At 39.0% G+C, this 17,733-nt stretch overlaps 1 pseudogene; it reads left to right on the top strand.

Moving 5' to 3' along the window:
• The first annotated feature begins 15,919 nt into the window (after nt 1-15,919).
• On the top strand, nt 15,920-17,308 carry LOC126069890 (lysophosphatidylcholine acyltransferase 1-like; annotated as a pseudogene).
• The last annotated feature ends 425 nt before the right edge of the window (nt 17,309-17,733 follow it).

Genomic DNA, 17,733 nt, shown 5'->3' with positions numbered 1-17,733 from the left:
CACATGGTTTTCAAAGGAGTGTCTGGTGGATTTGAACTGCCGATCTTCTGGTTAGCAGCTGTAACTCTTAAACACTGTGCCACCAGGGTTCCTATTGGGATGTGGATTTAGTTTCCAAGTATACATATCTTGAGTTCCTCTTCAGCTGGATGTAGATGCTAATTTCCTGGCTGCAACAACCATGACCTGTTTCTTGCTATGATATTAATGCAGGCTCCTGCTGGTATGAACTTTGGCCTCTTGTTTTCCCTTGGATAAGTTTTCCTGCTGTATGATTGTAATACTCATTGAAGATTATATAACAGGGTATGTATGCACACTATCATCTTTGTTGTCACTGTTTGGTGCCATTTAGTCCACTCTGACTCATAGCGACTCTGTGTACAGCAGAATGAGACACTGCCTGTCCCTGCACCATCCTCACAATGGCTGCTATGTTTGAATCCATTGTTTGCAGACACTGCGCTAATCCATCTGGTCAGAGGCCTTCTTCTTTCTTGCTGACCCTCTACCAAGCATGATGTTCCTCCCCCCAGATAACATGTCCAAACTGTGTGAGATGAAGTCTTTCCATCCTTGCCTTCAAGGAACAGTCTGGCTGCACTTCTCCCGAGACAGATTTGTTCGTTCTTCTGGCAGTTTGTAGTGTATTCAATAACCTTCCCCAACATTGTAAACTCAAAGGCATCAGTTCTTCTTCAGACTTCGTTATTCATTGTCCAGCTTTTGAATGCTTATGAGGTGATTGAAAACATCATGGCTTGGGTCAGGTGCACTTTAGTCCTCAAAGTAACATCTAAGCTATTCAACACTTTAAAGAGGTCTTTATGCAGAAGATTTGCCCAGTGAAATACATCATTTGATTTATTGACTGCTGGCACCGATGGTGTATCCAAGTAAAATGAAATCCTTGACAACTTCCACCTTTCCTCTGTTTATCATGATGCTGCTTGTTGTCCCATTTGTAAGGATTTTTCTTTTCTGTATGTTGGGGTGTAATTCATACTGAAGGCTGTAGTCTTTGATCTTTATCAGTAAGTGCTTCAAGCCCACTTCGCCTTCAGTAAGCCAGGCGGTATCATCTGCCTCTCTCAGATTATTAATGAGTCTTCCTGCAATCCTGATGGCACATTTTTCTTGAGATAGTCCAGCTTCTCACATTATTTGATCAGCATACAAATTGAGTATGTATGGTGAAAGCATATAACCCCAATGCATACATTTCCTGATTTTAAAGCACACAGTATTCCCTTGTTCTGCTTGAGCAGCTGATTTGTGGTCTATGTACAGGTTCCGTATCAGCAAAATTAAGTGTTCTAAAATCCCCATACTTCACAATGTGATCCATAATTTGTTATGATCCACAAAATTGAATGCCTTTGCACAGTCAATAAAACACATGTAGATATCTTTCCTGTATTCTCTGCTTTCAGCCATGACCCATCTGACATCAGCAATGATAATACTTTTTCTGTGTCCTCTTCTGAATCCAACTTGAATTTATGGATGTTCCCTTTTGATATACTACTACAACCATTTTTAATTATCTTCAGCAAAATTTTACCTGCATGTGATATTAATGATATCGTTTGATAATTTCTGCACTCTGTTGGATCACCTTTCTTTCGAATGGTATCAAATATGGATCTCATCCAGTAGATTGGCCGGGTTGCTGTGAGCACTTCCAATACCACATTCATTTGTTGAAGCATCTGCATGGGTATTCTGTCAGTTCCTATGTTTTTGACCAACACCTGCAGTGTAGCTTCAGCTTCTTTCTTCAATCCCATAGGTTCTTGCTCATAGAATACCTACAAACCTTTTAAGCTTTATCTCCTCTATAAACGAATATGCATGCTGAAAACCTCCCACATCTGATAACTACTAGTTTAATTTAATTGAGGAGGAGTTAGCATAAGTGCTTCACATTCCTTCCCTGAACAAAAATTCCAAGAAACAAACTGGTAGAAGCAATTTGTCAGAAATCTGAAAGACAATCAAAATTTATGGCAATGAAGTAGATGCTGAATAACAAAAAGGTGACATAAGAAGGGTCAGAAAGAGGAATTCCAGTGAGTAGGCAGAATTAATATAGTACACTCACGACCCCCTACAACAATGAGAGGAAAAAACAAGATTGATGAATTCTGCGATCTCAGAACTGTCCCCAAGGAAGGGCTGGAGAACTAGACTGATTATCAAATTAGGAGCGAGTGGTAGCAGGGACAGTGGGAAGGGTATTTGTAGACCTTCCACGCTCTGCTCATCAAACCAGCCTGTATGGCCATTTTAAGAAGGCTGTTGGTGGCATCTCCAAATGAAACAATACCCAGGGCAGGAGTAAAATGGAAGACTCAGACTGAGACCTAGATACTGAATATACAGACATGGAAAGGTTTAACAAGATGGGAAAGGCATACACTGCAGTTGCCCAGACCTGACAGAGAGTAATTCTTTTTTTTTTTAATAATTTTTATTGTGCTTTAAGTGAAAGTTTACAAATCAAGTCAGTTTCTCACACAAAAACCCATATACACCTTGCTACACACTCCCAATTACTCTTCCCCTAATGAGACAGCCTGCTTCCTCCCTCCATTCTCTCTTTTAGTGTCCTTTCTGCCAGCTTCTAACCCCCTCCACCCCCTCATCTCCCCTCCAGGCAGGAGATGCCGACATAGTCTCAAGTGTCCACCTGATCCAAGAAGCTCACTCCTTACCAGCATCCCTCTCCAACCCATTTCCAGTCCAATCCATGTCTGAAGAGTTGGCTTCAGGAATGGTTCCTGTCCTGGGACAACAGAAGGTCTGGGGGCCATGACCACTGGAGTCCTTCCAGTCTCATACTATTAATTTTGGTCTTATGAGGATTTGGGGTCTGCATCCCACTGCTCTCCTGCTCCCACAGGGGTTCTCTGTTGTGTTCCCCATCAGGGCAGTCATCGGTTGTAGCCAGGCACCATCTAGTTCTTCTCGTCTCAGGATGATATAGTCGCTGGTTCAGGTGGTCTTTTCTGTCTCTTTGTGTCCTTGGTGTTCTTCATTCTCCTTTGATCCAGGTGGGTTGAGACCAATTGATGCATCTTAGATGGCTGCTTGCTAGCATTTAAGACCTCAGTTGTCACTCTTCAAAGTGGGATGCAGAATGTTTTGTTAATAGATTTTATTATGCCAATTGACTTAGATGTCCCCTGAAACCATGGTCACCAGAACCCTGCCTCTGCTACAATGGCCTTTGAAGCATTCAGTTTATTCAGGAAACTTCTTTGCTTTTGGTTTAGTCCAATTGTGCTAACCTCTCCTGTATTGTGTGCTGTCTTTTGCTTCACCTAAAGTAGTTCTTATCTACTGTCTAATTAGTGCATAGCCCTCTCCCATCCTCCCTCCTTCCCCCCTCTCCGAAGTAACCACAAAAGAATGTTTTCTTCTCAGTTTAAACTATTTCTCAAGTTCTTAGAATAGTGGTCTTATACAATATTTGGCTTTTTGCAACTGACTCATTTCACTCAGCATAATGCCTTCCAGGTTCCTTCATGTTATGAAATGTTTCACAGATTCCTCACTGTGTTCCATTGTGTGAATATCCCACATTTAACCATTCATCCTTTGATGGGCACCTTGGTTGCTTCCATGTTTTTGCTATTGTAAACAGTGCTGCAATAAACATGGGTGTGCATATATCTGTTCGTGTAAAGGCTGTTATTGCTCTAGGATATATTCCAAGGACTGGGATTGCTAGATCCTATGGTAGCTCTATTTCTACCTTTTTAAGGAAGCACCATATCGATTTCCAAATTCCTTATACCATTTGACATTCCCACCAGCTGTGCAGAAGTGTACCAATCACTCCACAGCCTCTCCAACAGTTATTGTTTTTTGGATTAATGACAGCCTTGTTGGAGTGAGATGAAATCTCATTGTAGTTTTAATCTGCATTTCTCAAATGGCTAAAGGATTGCGAACATTTCCTCGTATATCTGTTAGCTACCTGAATGTCTTCTTTAGTGAAGTGTCTATTCATATCTTTTGCCCATTTTTAAATTGAATTGTCTTTTGCAGTTGAATTTTTGCAGTATCAGGTCGATTTTAGAGATCAGGTGCTAATCAGAAATGTCATAGCTAAAAACTTATTCCCAGTCTGTAGGTAGTCTTTTTACTCTTTTGGTGAAGTCTTTGGATTAGCATAAGCATTTGATTTTTAGGAGCTCCCACTTATCTAGTTTTTCTTCTACATTCTTTATAATGTTTTGTATGCTCTTTATGGCATGTATTAGGGATCCTAATGTTGTCCCTATTTTTTATTCCATGATCTTTATCATTCAGATTTTATATTTAGTTCTTTAATACATTTCGAGTTAGTTTTTGTGGATGGAGGGAGGTATGGGTCTTGTTTCATTTTTTTGCAGATGGGTATCCAGTTATGCCAGCACCATTTGTTAAAAAGACTGTCTTTTCCCCATTTAACTGTTTTGGGGGCTTTGTCAAATATCAGCTGCTGATATGTGGGTGGATTTATGTTTGGATTCTCAATTCTGTTCCATTGGTCCATGTATTTGTTTTTTTACCGGTACCACGCTGTTTTGACTACTCTGGTGGTATAATAGGTTCTAAAATCAGGTAAAGTAAGGCCTCCCACTTTGTTCTTCTTTTTCAGTAATGCCCTACTTATCTGGGGTCTCTTTCCCTTCCATATGAAATTGGTGATTTGTTTCTCCATCTCATTAAAGAATGTCGTTGGGATTTGGATTGGAATTGCTTTAAATGTATAGATGGCTTTTGGTAAAATAGAGATTTTTATAATGTTAAGTCTTCCTATCCACGAGCAAGGTATGTTCTTCCACTTATCTAAGTCTCTTTTGGTTTCTTGCAGAAGTGTACTCTAGTTTTCTTTGTATAAGTCTTTTACATCTGTGGTAAGATTTACTCCTAATATTGTGCCTTCTTGGGGGCTACTCTAAATGGCATTAATTTGGCAATTTCCTCTTCGATGTTCTTTTTGTCAGTGTAGAGGAATCCAACCGATTTTCATACGTTTATCTTGTATCCTGATACTCTGCTGAACTCTTCTATTTCAGTAGTTTTCTGGAGGATTCCTTAGGGTTTTCTGTGTATAAGATCATGTCCTCTGCAAACAGAGATACATTTACTTCTTCCTTGCAATCTGGATGCCCTTTTTTTCTTTATCTAGCCTAATTGCTTTGGCTAGGACTTCCGGCTCAATGTTAAGTAAGAGTGCTGATAAAGGGTATCCTTGTCTGGTTGCCAACCTCAGTGGGAATGTTTTCAGGCTCTCTCCATTTAAGGTGATTTTGGGTGTTGGCTTTGTAAAAATGCCTTTCTATTATGTTGAGGAATTTTCCTTCTATTCCTATTTTGCTGAGAGTTTTTATCATGAATGAGTGTTGAACTTTGTCAAATGCCTTTTCTGCATGGATTGATAAAATCATGTGATTCTTGTCTTTTGTTTTATTTATGCGGTGGGTTACATTAATTGTTTCTCTCATGTTGAACCATCCCTGCATACCTGGTATGAATGCCACTTGGTCATGGTGAATTATTTTTTTTGATATGTTGTTGAATTCTATGCGCTAGAATTTTGTTGAGGATTTTTGCATCTACATTCATGAGGGATATAGGTCTATAATTTTTTTTTCCTGTGGTATCTTTACCTGGTTTTGGTTTCAGGGATATATGGTTTCATAGAATGAGTTTGGGGGTAGTCTGTCCTTTTCTATGCTCTGAAATACCTTTAGTAGTAGTGCTGTTAACTCTTCTCTGAAAATTTGGTGGAACACTGCACTGAAGCCACTCAGACCAGGGCTTTTCTTTGTTAGGAGTTTTTTTTTTATTAACTTTTATTAAGCTTCAAGTGAACGTTTACAAATCCAATCAGTCTGTCACATATAATTTTACATACATCTTACTCCATACTCCCACTTGTTCTCCCCCTCTTGAGTCAGCCCTTTCAGGCTGTCCTTTCGTGACAATTTTGCCAGCTTCCCTCTCTCTCTATCCTCCCATCCCCCCTCCAGACAAGAGTTGCCAACACACTCTCAAGTGTCCACCTGATATAATTAGCTCACTCTTCATCAGCATCTCTCTCCCACCCGCTGACCAGTCCCTTTCATGTCTGATGAGTTGTCTTCAGGGATGGTTCCTGTCCTGTGCCAACAGAAGGTCTGGGGAGCATTGCCACCGGGATTCCTCTAGTCTCAGTCAGACCATTAAGTATAGTCTTTTTATGAGAATTTGGGGTCTGCATCCCACTGATCTGTTCCCTCAGGAGTTCTCTGTTGCGCTCCCTGTCAGGGCAGTCATCGATTGTGGCCGGGCACCAACTAGTTCTTCTGGTCTCAGGGTGATGTAGGTCTCTGGTTCATGTGGCCCTTTCTGTCTCTTGGGCTCTTAGTTGTCGTGTGGCCTTGGTGTTCTTCATTTTCCTTTGCTCCAGGTGGGTTGAGACCAATTGATGCATCTTAGATGGCCGCTTGTTAGCATTTAAGACCCCAGACGCCACATTTCAAAATGGGATGCAGAATGTTTTCATAATAGAATTATTTTGCCAATTGACTTAGAAGTCCCCTCAAACCATGTTCCCCAGACCCCCGCCCCTGCTCCGCTGACCTTTGAAGCATTCATTTTATCCCGGAAACTTCTTTGCTTTTGGTCCAGTCCAACTGAGCTGACCTTCCATGTATTGAGTGCTGTCTTTCCCTTCACCCAAAGCAGTTCTTATCTACTGATTAATCAATAAAAAACCCCTCTCCATCCCTCCCTCACTCCCTCCCTCCCCCCTTCGTAACCACAAAAGTATGTGTTCTTCTCAGTTTTTACTATTTCTCAAGATCTTATAATAGTGGTCTTATACAATATCTGTCCTTTTGCCTCTGACTAATTTCACTCAGCATAATGCCTTCCAGGTTTCTCCATGCTGTGAAATGTTTCACAGATTCGTCACTGTTCTTTATCGATGCGTAGTATTCCATTATGTGAATATACCACAATTTATTTACCCATTCATCCATTGATGGACACCTTGGTTGCTTCCAGCTTTTTGCTATTGTAGACAGAGCTGCAATAAACATGGGTGTGCATATATCTGTTTGTGTGAAGGCTCTTGTATCTCTAGAGTATGTTCCGAGGAGTGGGATTTCTGGGTTGTATGGTAGTTCTACTTCTAACTGTTTAAGATAACGCCAGATAGATTTCCAAAGTGGTTGTACTATTTGACATTCCCACCAGCAGTGTATAAGAGTTCCAATCTCTCCACAGCCTCTCCAACATTTATTGTTTCGTGTTTTTTGGATTAATGCCAGCCTTGTTGGAGTGAGACGGAATCTCATCGTAGTTTTAATTTACATTTCTCTAATGGCTAATGATCGAGAGCATTTTCTCATGTATCTGTTAGCTGCCTGAATATCTTCTTTAGTGAAGTGTGTGTTCATATTCTTTGCCCACTTCTTGATTGGGTTGTTTGTCTTTTTGTGGTTGAGTTTTGACAGAATCATATAGATTTTACAGATCAGGCGCTGGTCAGAGATGTCATAGCTGAAAATTCTTTCCCAGTCTGTAGGTGGTCTTTTTACTCTTTTGGTGAAGTCTTTAGATGAGCATAGGTGTTTGATTTTTAGGAGCTCCCAGTTATCTGGTTTGTCTTCGTCATTTTTGGCAATGTTCTGTATACTGTTCATGCCTTGTATTAGGGCTCCTAAGGTTTTCCCTATTTTTCTTCCATGATCTTTATCATTTTATTCTTTATGTTTAGGTCTTTGATCTACTTGGAGTTAGTTTTTGTGCATGGTGTGAGATATGGGTCCTGTTTCATTCTTTTGCAAATGGATATCCAGTTATGCCAGCACCATTTGTTAAAAAGACTGTCTTTTCCCCAGTTAACTGACACTGGTCCTTTGTCAAATATCAGCTGCTCATACGTGGATGGATTTATATCTGGGTTCTCAATTCTGTTCCATTGGTCTATGTGCCTGTTGTTGTACCAATACCAGGCTGTTTTGACTACTGTGGCTGTATAATAGGTTCTGAAATCAGGTAGAGTGAGGCCACCCACTTTCTTCTTTTTCAGTAATGCTTTGCTTATCTGGGGCTTCCTTCCCTTCCATATGAAATTGGTGATTTGTTTCTCGATCGCAAGTGCGTTATATGTATAGATGGCTTTTGGTAGAATAGACATTTTTACTATGTTAAGTCTTCCTATGCATGAGCAAGGCATGTTTTTCCACTTAAGTATGTCCTTTTGAATTTCTTGTAGTAGAGCTTTGTCTTTTTCTTTGTATAGGTCTTTTACATCCTTGGTAAGATTTATTCCTAAGTATTTTATCTTCTTGGGGGCTACTGTGAATGGTATTGATTTGGTTATTTCCTCTTCGGTGTTCTTTTTGTTGATGTAGAGGAATCCAAGTGATTTTTGTATGTTTATTTTATAACCTGAGACTCTGCCAAACTCTTCTATTAGTTTCAGTAGTTTTCTGGATCATTCCTTAGGGTTTTCTGTGTATAAGATCATGTCATCTGCAAATAGTGATAACTTTAGTTCCTCCTTGCCAGTCCAGATGCCCTTTATTTCTTTGTCTAGCCTAATTGCCCTGACTAGGGCTTCAAGTACAATGTTGAATAAGAGCGTTGATAAAGGGCATCCTTGTCTGGTTCCCATTCTCAAGGGAAATGCTTTCAGGTTCTCTCCATTTAGAGAGATATTGGCTGTTGGCTTTGCATAGATGCCCTTTATCATGTTGAGGAATTTTCCTTCAATTCCTATTTTGGTAAGAGTTTTTATCATAAATGGGTGTTGGACTTTGTCAAATGCCTTTTCTGCATCAATTGATAAGATCATGTGGTTTTTATCTTTTGTTTTATTTATGTGATGGATTACATTAATGGTTTTTCTGATATTAAACCAGCCTTGCATACCTGGTATAAATTCCACTTGATCATGGTGAATTATTTTTTTGATGTGTTGTTGGATTCTATTGGCTAGAATTTTGTTGAGGATTTTTGCATCTATGTTCATGAGGGATATAGGTCTATAATTTTCTTTTTTCGTAATGTCTTTACCTGGTTTTGGTATCAGGGAGATGGTGGCTTCATAGAATAAGTTGGGTAGTATTCCGTCATTTTCTATGCTTTGAAATACCTTCAGTAGTATTGGGGTTAACTCTTCTCTGAAAGTTTGGTAGAACTCTGCAGTGAAATCCTCTGGGCCAGGACTTTTTTTGTTGGAAGTTTTTTGATTACCGTTTCAATCTCTTTTTTTGTTATGGGTCTATTTAGTTGTTCTACTTCTGAATGTGTTAGTTTAGGTAGGTAGTGTTTTTCCAAGAATTCATCCGTTTCTTCTAGGTTTTCAAATTCGTTAGAGTACAATTTTTTGTAGTAATCTGAAATGATTCTTTTAATTTCATTTGGTTCTGTTGTGATGTGGTCCTTTTCATTTCTTATTCGGGTTATTTGTTTCCTTTCCTGTATTTCTTTAGTCAGTCTAGCCAATGGTTTATCAATTTTGTTAATTTTTTCAAAGAACCAGTTTTAGGCTTTGTTAATCCTTTCAATTGTTTTCCTGTTCTCTAATTCATTTAGTTCAGCTCTAATTTTTATTATTTGTTTTCTTCTGGTGCCTGATGGGTTCTTTTGTTGCTCACTTTCTATTTGTTCAAGTTGTCACGACAGTTCTCTGATTTTGGCTCTTTCTTCTTTTTGTATGTGTGCATTTATCGATATAAATTGGCCTCTGAGCACTGCTTTTGCTGTGTCCCAGAGGTTTTGATAGGAAGTATTTTCATTCTCGTTGCATTCTATGAATTTCCTTATTCCCTCCTTGATGTCTTCTATAACCCAGTCTTTTTTCAGGAGGGTATTGTTCATTTTCCAAGTATTTAATTTCTTTTCCCTAGTTTTTCTGTTATTGATTTCTAGTTTTATTGCCTTGTGGTCTGAGAAGATGCTTTGTAATATTTCGATATTTTGGACTCTGCAAAGGTTTGTTCTATGACCTAATATGTGGTCTATTCTAGAGAATGTTCCATGTGTGCTAGAAAAGAAAGCATACTTTGCAGCAGTTGGGTGGAGAGTTCTGTATAAGTCAATGATGTCAAGTTGGTTGATTGTTGTAAGTAGGTCTTCCGTGTCTCTATTGAGCTTCTTACTGGATGTCCTGTCCTTCTCCGAAAGTGGTGTGTTGAAGTCTCCTACTCTAATTGTGGAGGTGTTTATCTCACTATTCAATTCTGTTAAAATTTGATTTATGTATCTTGCAGCCCTGTCATTGGGTGCATAAATATTTAATATGGTTATGTCTTCCTGATCAATTGTCCCTTTTATCATTATATAGTGTCCTTCTTTATCCTTTGTGGTGGATTTAAGTCTAAAGTCTATTTTGTCAGAAATTAATATTGCTACTCTTGCTCTTTTTTGCTTATTGTTTGCTTGATATATTTTTTCCATCCTTTGAGTTTTAGTTTGTTTGTGTCTCTAAGTCTAAGGTGTGTCTCTTGTAGGCAGCATATAGATGGATCGTGTTTCTTTATCCAGTCCGTGACTCTCTGTCTCTTTATTGGTGCATTTAGTCCATTTACATTCAGCGTAATTATAGATAAATAAGTTTTTAGTGCTGTCATTTTGATGCCTTTTCATGTGTGTTGTTGGCAATTTCATTTTTCCACATACTTTTTTTTGCTGAGACGTTTTTCTTAGTAAATTGTGAGATCCTCATTTTCATAGTGTTTGACTTTATGTTAGTTGAGTCATTACATTTTTCTGGGCTTTTATCTTGAGTTATGGAGTTGTTATACCTTTTTGTGGTTACCTTATTATTTACCCCTATTTTTCTAAGTAAAAACCTAACTTGTATCGTTCTATATTGCCTTGTATCACTCTCCATCTGGCAGTTCAATGCCTCCTATATTTAGTCCCTCTTTTTGATTTTTGTGATCTTTTACCTATTGACTTCCATGGTTCCCTGTTATGTGTATTATTTTATTTATTTTTTAATTAATCTTAATTTGTTTGTTTTTGTGATTTCCCTATTTGAGTTGATATCAGGATGTTCTGTTTTGTGACCTTGTATTGTGCTGGTATCTGATATTATTGGTTTTGTGATCAAACAATATCCTTTAGTATTTCTTGTAGCTTTGGTTTGGTTTTTGCAAATTCTCTAAACTTGTGTTTATCTCTAAATATCTTAATTTTGCCTTCATATTTCAGAGAGAGTTTTGCTGGATATATGATCCTTGGCAGGCAGTATCTCTCCTTCAGTGCTCTGTATATGTCGTCCCATTCCCTTCTTGCCTGCATGGTTTCTGCTGAGTAGTCTGAACTTATTCTTATTGATTCTCCCTTGAAGGAAACCTTTCTTTTCTCCCTGGCTGCTTTTAAAATTTTCTGTTTATCTTTGGTTTTAGTGAGTTTGATGGTAATATGTCCTGGTGTTTTTCTTTTTGGATCAATCTTAAATGGGATTCGATGAGCATCTTGGATAGATATCCTTTCATCTTTCATGATGTCAGGGAAGTTTTGTGTCAGGCGTTCTTCAACTATTTTCTCTGTGTTTTCTGTCCCCCCACTCTGTTCTGGGACTCCAATCACACTCAATTTATCCTTTTTGATAGAGTCCCACATGATTCTTAGGGTTTCTTCTTTTTTTTTTTTAATTCTTTTATCTGATTTTTTTTTCAGCTATGTTGGTGTTGATTCCCTGGTCCTCCAGAAGTCCCAGTCTACATTCTAATTGCTCGAGTCTGCTTCTCTGACTTCCTATTGCGTTGTCTAATTCTGTAATTTTATTGTTAATCTTTTGGATTTCTACACACTATCTCTCTATGGATTCTTGCAACTTATTAATTTTTCCACTATGTTCTCGAATAATCTTTTTGAGTTCTTCAGCAGTTTTATCAGTGTGTTCCTTGGCTTTTTCTGCAGTTTGCCCCATTTCGTTTGTGATGTCTTGAAGCATTCTGTAAATTAGTTTTTTATATTCTGTATCTGATAATTCCAGGATTGTATCTTCATTTGGGAAAGATTTTGATTCTTTTGTTTGGGGGGTTGGAGAAGGTGTCATGGTCTGCTTCTTTTTGTGGTTTGATATGGACTGCTGTCTCCGAGCCATCACTGGGAAACTAGTTTTTCCAGAAAATCCGCTAAAAAAAAAAATGCAGTCAGATCCCTATCAGAGTTCTCCCTCTGGCTCAGGCTATTCGGATGTTAATGAAGCCGCCTGACTGGTACGCTGGCTCCAGGCTCTGAAAACAATCGCTGCCTCCCCGTATTTGTTCGTTCTCCGTCTCTAAATCTGTGTTTGTTGTTCAGGGTTCGTAGATTGTTATGTATGTGATCGATTTACTTGTTTTTCCGAGTCTTTGTTGCAAGAGGGATCCGCGGTAGCGTCCACCTACTCCGCCATCTTGGCCCGGGAGTTTTTTGATTACCTTTTCAATCTTCCCTTTTGTTATAAGTCTATTTAATTGTTTTACCTCTGTTTGTGTTTAGGTAGGTAGTGTGTTTCTAGGAATTCATCCATTTCTTCTAGGATTTCAAATTTGTGGAGTATAGTTTTTCAGAGTAATCTGAAATGATTATTTTTAATTTCAGTTGGGTCTGTTGTAATGTCACCCATCTCATTTCTTATTTGGGTTATTTGCTTCCTCTCTTGTTTTTCTTTTGTCAGTTTGGCCAGTGGTTTATCAATTTTGTTGAGTTTTTTTTAAAAAAAACAGCTTTTGGTCTTGTTAATTCTTTGAATTGTTTTTCTGTTTTCTATTTCATTTAGTTCAGCTTGAATTTTTATCATTTGTTTTCATCTGGTGCCTGTGGCTTTCTTTTGTTGCTCTCTTTCTATTTGTTCAAGTTGTAGGGATAATTCTTCGATTTGGGCCCTTTCTTCTTTTTGGATGTGTCCATTTATTGATATAAATTGGCCTCTGAGCACCACTTTTGCTATGTCCCAAAGGTTCTGATAGGAAGTGTTTTCATTCTCATTGGAATCTCTTTATTTCTTTATTTCAACCTTAATGTCAAAAAAAAATCCAGTTTTTTTGAGCAGGGTATTGTTCAGTTTCCCGAGTGTTTGATTTCTTTTCCCTCCTTTTCCTGTTATTGATTTCCACTTTTATGGCCTTATGGTCACAGAAGATGCTTTGTAATATTTCAGTGTTTTGAATTCTGCTGAGGCTTGCTTTATGACCTAATATGTGGTCTATTCTAGACAATGTTCCATGTGCACTAGAAAAGAGAGTATAGTTGGTTGCTGTTGGGTGGAGTGTTCTGTATATGTCTACATGGTGAAGTTGGTTGATTTTGGCATTTAGATCTTCCGTGTCTTTATTGAGCTTCTTTCTGGATGTCCTGTTCTTCACCGAAAGTAGTGTGTTGAAGTCTCCTACTATTATTGTGGAGCCGTCTGTCTCATTTTTCAATGCTAATAGAGTTTGTTTTATGTATCTTGCTGCCCTGTCATTGGGTGCATAAATATTTAATATGGTTATATCTTCTTGGTGTATTGTCCCTCTAATCATTATATAGTGTCCTTCCTTATCCTTTGTGATGGATTTAACTTTAAAGTCTATTTTGTTAGAAATTAATATTGCCACTCCTGCTCTTTTTTGATTGTTGTTTGCTTGGTATATTTTTTCCATCCTTTGTGTTTTAGGTTGTTTGTGTCTGTAAGTCTAAGGTGTGTCTCTCGTAGGGAGCATAGGGACGGATCTTGTTTTTTAATCAATTCTGCCACTCTCTGTCTCTTTATTGGCACATTTAGTCCATTTACATTCATGGTAATTATGGATAAGTATGAATTTAGTTCTATCATTTTGATATCTTTTTTTGTGTGTTGACAGTTTCTTTTTCCCACTTGATTTTATGTGCTGAGTAGATTTTCGTTATATATTGTCCTTTCCTCCTATTTGTTGTTGTTGATTTTATTTCTGCTGAGTCTGTATTTTTCCCTTGTGTTTTATTTTGATGAGTAGGGTAGTTTGCCTCCTTTGTGGTTACCTTATTATTTACTCTTATTTTTCTAAAATAAAAACTAACTTTTATTTCTTTCTATCACTGTATCTTCCTCTCTGTATGGAAGGTGTATGATTACATTTCTTAGTCTCTGTTTATGATTTTAATGTTGCCGTCTTTTATATAATAACATTGCTGTTACCCTGTTTTGAGGGTTTTTTTTTTTTTAAATAATCTTCTTTGTTTTTTGGATTTCCCTGTCTGGGTTGACTTCTGGTTGCTCTGCCCAGTGCATCAGTCTTGGGTTGATACCTCACATTATTGATTTTCTAACAAAGAACTCCCTTTAGTATTTCTTGTAGTTTTGGTTTGGTTTTTATGAATTCCCTCAACTTGTGTTTATCTGGAAATGTCTTAATTTCACCTTCATAATTAAGTGACATTTTTGCTGGATATATGATTCTCGGCCAGCAATTTTTTTCCTTCAATTTTTTAAATATGTCATCCCATTGCCTTCTTGCCTGCATGGTTTCTGCCAAGTCGCCCTAGCTTATTCTTGTTGGTTCTCCTTTGTGGGTGACTTTTCGTTTATCCCTTGCTGCTCCTATAATTCTCTCTTTATCTTTAGTTTTGGCAAGTTTGATTATAATATGTCTTGGTGACTTTCTTTTAACATCTACCTTATGTGGAGCTCGATGAGCATCTTTGATAGATACCTTCTCCTCTTTCACAATACCAGGGAAGTTTTCTGCCAACAAATCTTCAACAATTTTCTCTGTATTTTCTGTTATCCCTCCCTGTTCCGGTACCCCAATCACTCATAGGTTATTTGTCTTGATAGAGTCCCACATGGTTCTTAAGGTTTCTTCATTTTTTTTAATTCTTTTATCTGATTTTTCTCCCAATACATTAGTGCCAAGTGATTTATCTTCGAGTTCAGAAATTCTAGCTGTTGGGTTCATGTATATAGTCACCGTTTATGTTGTTGAAAAAGGTATATGCAATGACTAAGTCATTAGTTTAGCAAAATTATGTCCTGATCTTCAGCATCATTCTACTGCCAAAACTGTATTTTCCAACTACTGATCCTTCTTTGTTGCAACTTTTACATACTAATCACCATTAATGTCAATGCATCTTGGTTGCATGTTTGATCACTTTCAGACTGCAGCAGTTGGTACAAGCCTCCAATGTATTCATCTTTAGCATTAGTAGTCGGTGCCCAAATTTGAAAACAGTTCTATTAACCATCTTCCATGTAGGTGTAGAGATAGTATCATTTCACTGACAGTGTTGTATTTCAGGATGGACCTTGAAATGTTGTTTTATGATGAGCATCACACCATTCCTTTTCAATTCGTAATTCCCGCACAGTAGGCCACATGATCTCCCCATTGAAAATGGGCAATACCAGTCCATTTCAGCTCATTAATTCCTAAGATGTGGATCTTTATGTGCTTCACTTCATTTTGACGACTTCCAATTTTTCTAGATTTGTACTTCACATATTATATGTTCCTTTTATTAATGGATGTTTGCAGCAATTTATTGTCATCCTGAGTCTTGTCTCATCAGCAAAAGAAGGTCCCAAAAGCTTACTCCATTCATGTCATTTAGGTCGACGCTACTTTGAAGAGGCTGTTTTTCCCTAGAGGAATTTTTAATGCCTTCCAAAAGGGGGGCAACACTACATCAGACAATGTTCCACTGCTCTTTATAAGGTTTCCACTGGTCAATCTTGTGAGAATTAGACTGCCTACTCCTTCTTCCTAGACTGGAAGATCCACTGAAATCTGTCCACAATGGGAGACCCTGCAGGTATTTGAAATACCACTGGCATAGCTTTAAGCATCACAGCAACACAAAACTCACCACAAGACAAAGTGTAAGGTAGTATACAAAAAATTTGCTCCTATATATTTATGTGGGGGTGGCGTCAAAGTACAACGAGGGTGGCCTCTGGGTCAGGATGGCCTACTGCTCCTTCAACACCACGGGTTGGAAGCTGTGGGCAAAGCACATGGCCTTCATGATGACCCTGTGCAGGAAGTCCACGCTTTCTGCCACAAAGCCACCAGCTGTTCTGGTTCTTTCTCAGCAGATCCCAGTGAAGCTACAAACTCGAAAGGCGAGGTGACTAGCATCGTTAAGTTGGCAAACCAGAGTTGCATGGGGATGAGGGTCAGTGTTATGAAGGCAATCTGGGCCTTCTTTAGGGTGCTGAAGTGCAGTTCATGCACAAACAGGTTTGATCCAGGGGTGCCAGCTACTGCACAGCACCACACTTCTCATTCTTTCACGCCATTCCTGTGACCACAACCATGTCATCTGTCGTGATGAAGGCAGAGACCAGGGACATCCCAATGAAGAGAACTTTGATCAACTACATCTGGCCAGTGTTTTTGTCCTGACCAGATCAGGATTCAAGCAGGAAAACAGTGGGAGAGATAAAGACATGATTTTTCCAGAAGGCACTTGAACCAACAGGACATGCTTCATTACCTTCAAGCCTGTATCCCCACAGTTCCTGTCCATCATGGTTTTACAATACCCAGATAAGCTGGATTCTATAATGTAGACATGGCAAGGACCTGCAGCACTGGAAATTCCATGGCTCACACTGTGTCATTTCCACAATCAGGTGGAAATTGAGTCTATTCTGGTGTACCACCCTTCAGAGGAGGAGACAATGAAGCTGGCACTGTACACCAGCAATGTGAGGTGCATCGTCATGGCAGAGGCTCCAGATGTCTCCATCGCAGATTAGGTGTGTGAAGACTGACAGGTGGCCCTGAGAGAAGGATAGCTCTGTCTCCACTGGGGCATTTGCTGTGTAGAGTTTGCCAGGTTTGTCAGGGGTCTTGGGTTAAAGCCAGAAAACCTTGAAAAAGATCTAGGTGAATACTCCAAAAACTCTAAGCTGAGACAGGGTGAGAAGATTGAAGTGTTGGCGTTTGCAGTGTACATGGTAGTCCCTGTTTCCAACATGCTGGTGGACATGTCTCACTATTTGACAAGAGCAACAGCGGTAATATGGACCTGCAAGAATATGTGACCCCCTTTTCCATCATCTATGACCATCCAAGACTCTGCACACCATCAAGCTGGCATTCAGTATGTAGCCATTGCAGGAATATGTATGTATAAACAAGAAGGACCTGTCCTGTACTCTGAAGATGGCCTTGGGATTGGCAGAGTTTCCAGTGATGGATGTTTGCAGCACCATCGATGAAGATGTCATTTGCCAATTTCCAGAGATTTGCAGATGTACCCAGACTTTGCAGAAGAATATCTTTATCCTGTCCAGACATGGTTTGAAAACTTTGCAGACTCCAACCCTGAATTGCCTCTGTACTGACTTCATCCTGGAAAGCACTGACCCCAGGGGGAAAGCCTCTCCATAGGAAAGTGGACTAGAATGGAAAATTCTTGAGAGATCAGACCTCCCTGGCTCTGTTTCCATGCCCTCTGTGGGGCTACAGCTCCTCATTTGCATGTGATAGCATCTGGTTTTCTTTCTCCCCACATTTGGTACATTTATTGTCTCCAGACCTAGGTTTTAGAAAACCTGGGGTGTGTAAGGAGCCCAGGTGGTATGGTGGTTAAGCACTTGGCCGCTAACATAAAGGCTGATGGTTTGGATCCACCAGCTGTTCTATGGGAAAAAGATGTGGCAGTCTGCTTCTGTAAAGATATACAGCCTTGGAAACCCTATGGGACATTTCTATACTATCCTGCAGTATAGCTATGATTCCGAATCAACTCAATGGCAATAGTTTTGAT

This window comes from Elephas maximus (assembly GCF_024166365.1).
Source record: "Elephas maximus indicus isolate mEleMax1 chromosome Y unlocalized genomic scaffold, mEleMax1 primary haplotype SUPER_Y_unloc_1, whole genome shotgun sequence".
NCBI classification, from domain to species: domain Eukaryota; kingdom Metazoa; phylum Chordata; class Mammalia; order Proboscidea; family Elephantidae; genus Elephas; species Elephas maximus.
This window is presented reverse-complemented; position numbering and strand designations above follow the sequence as displayed.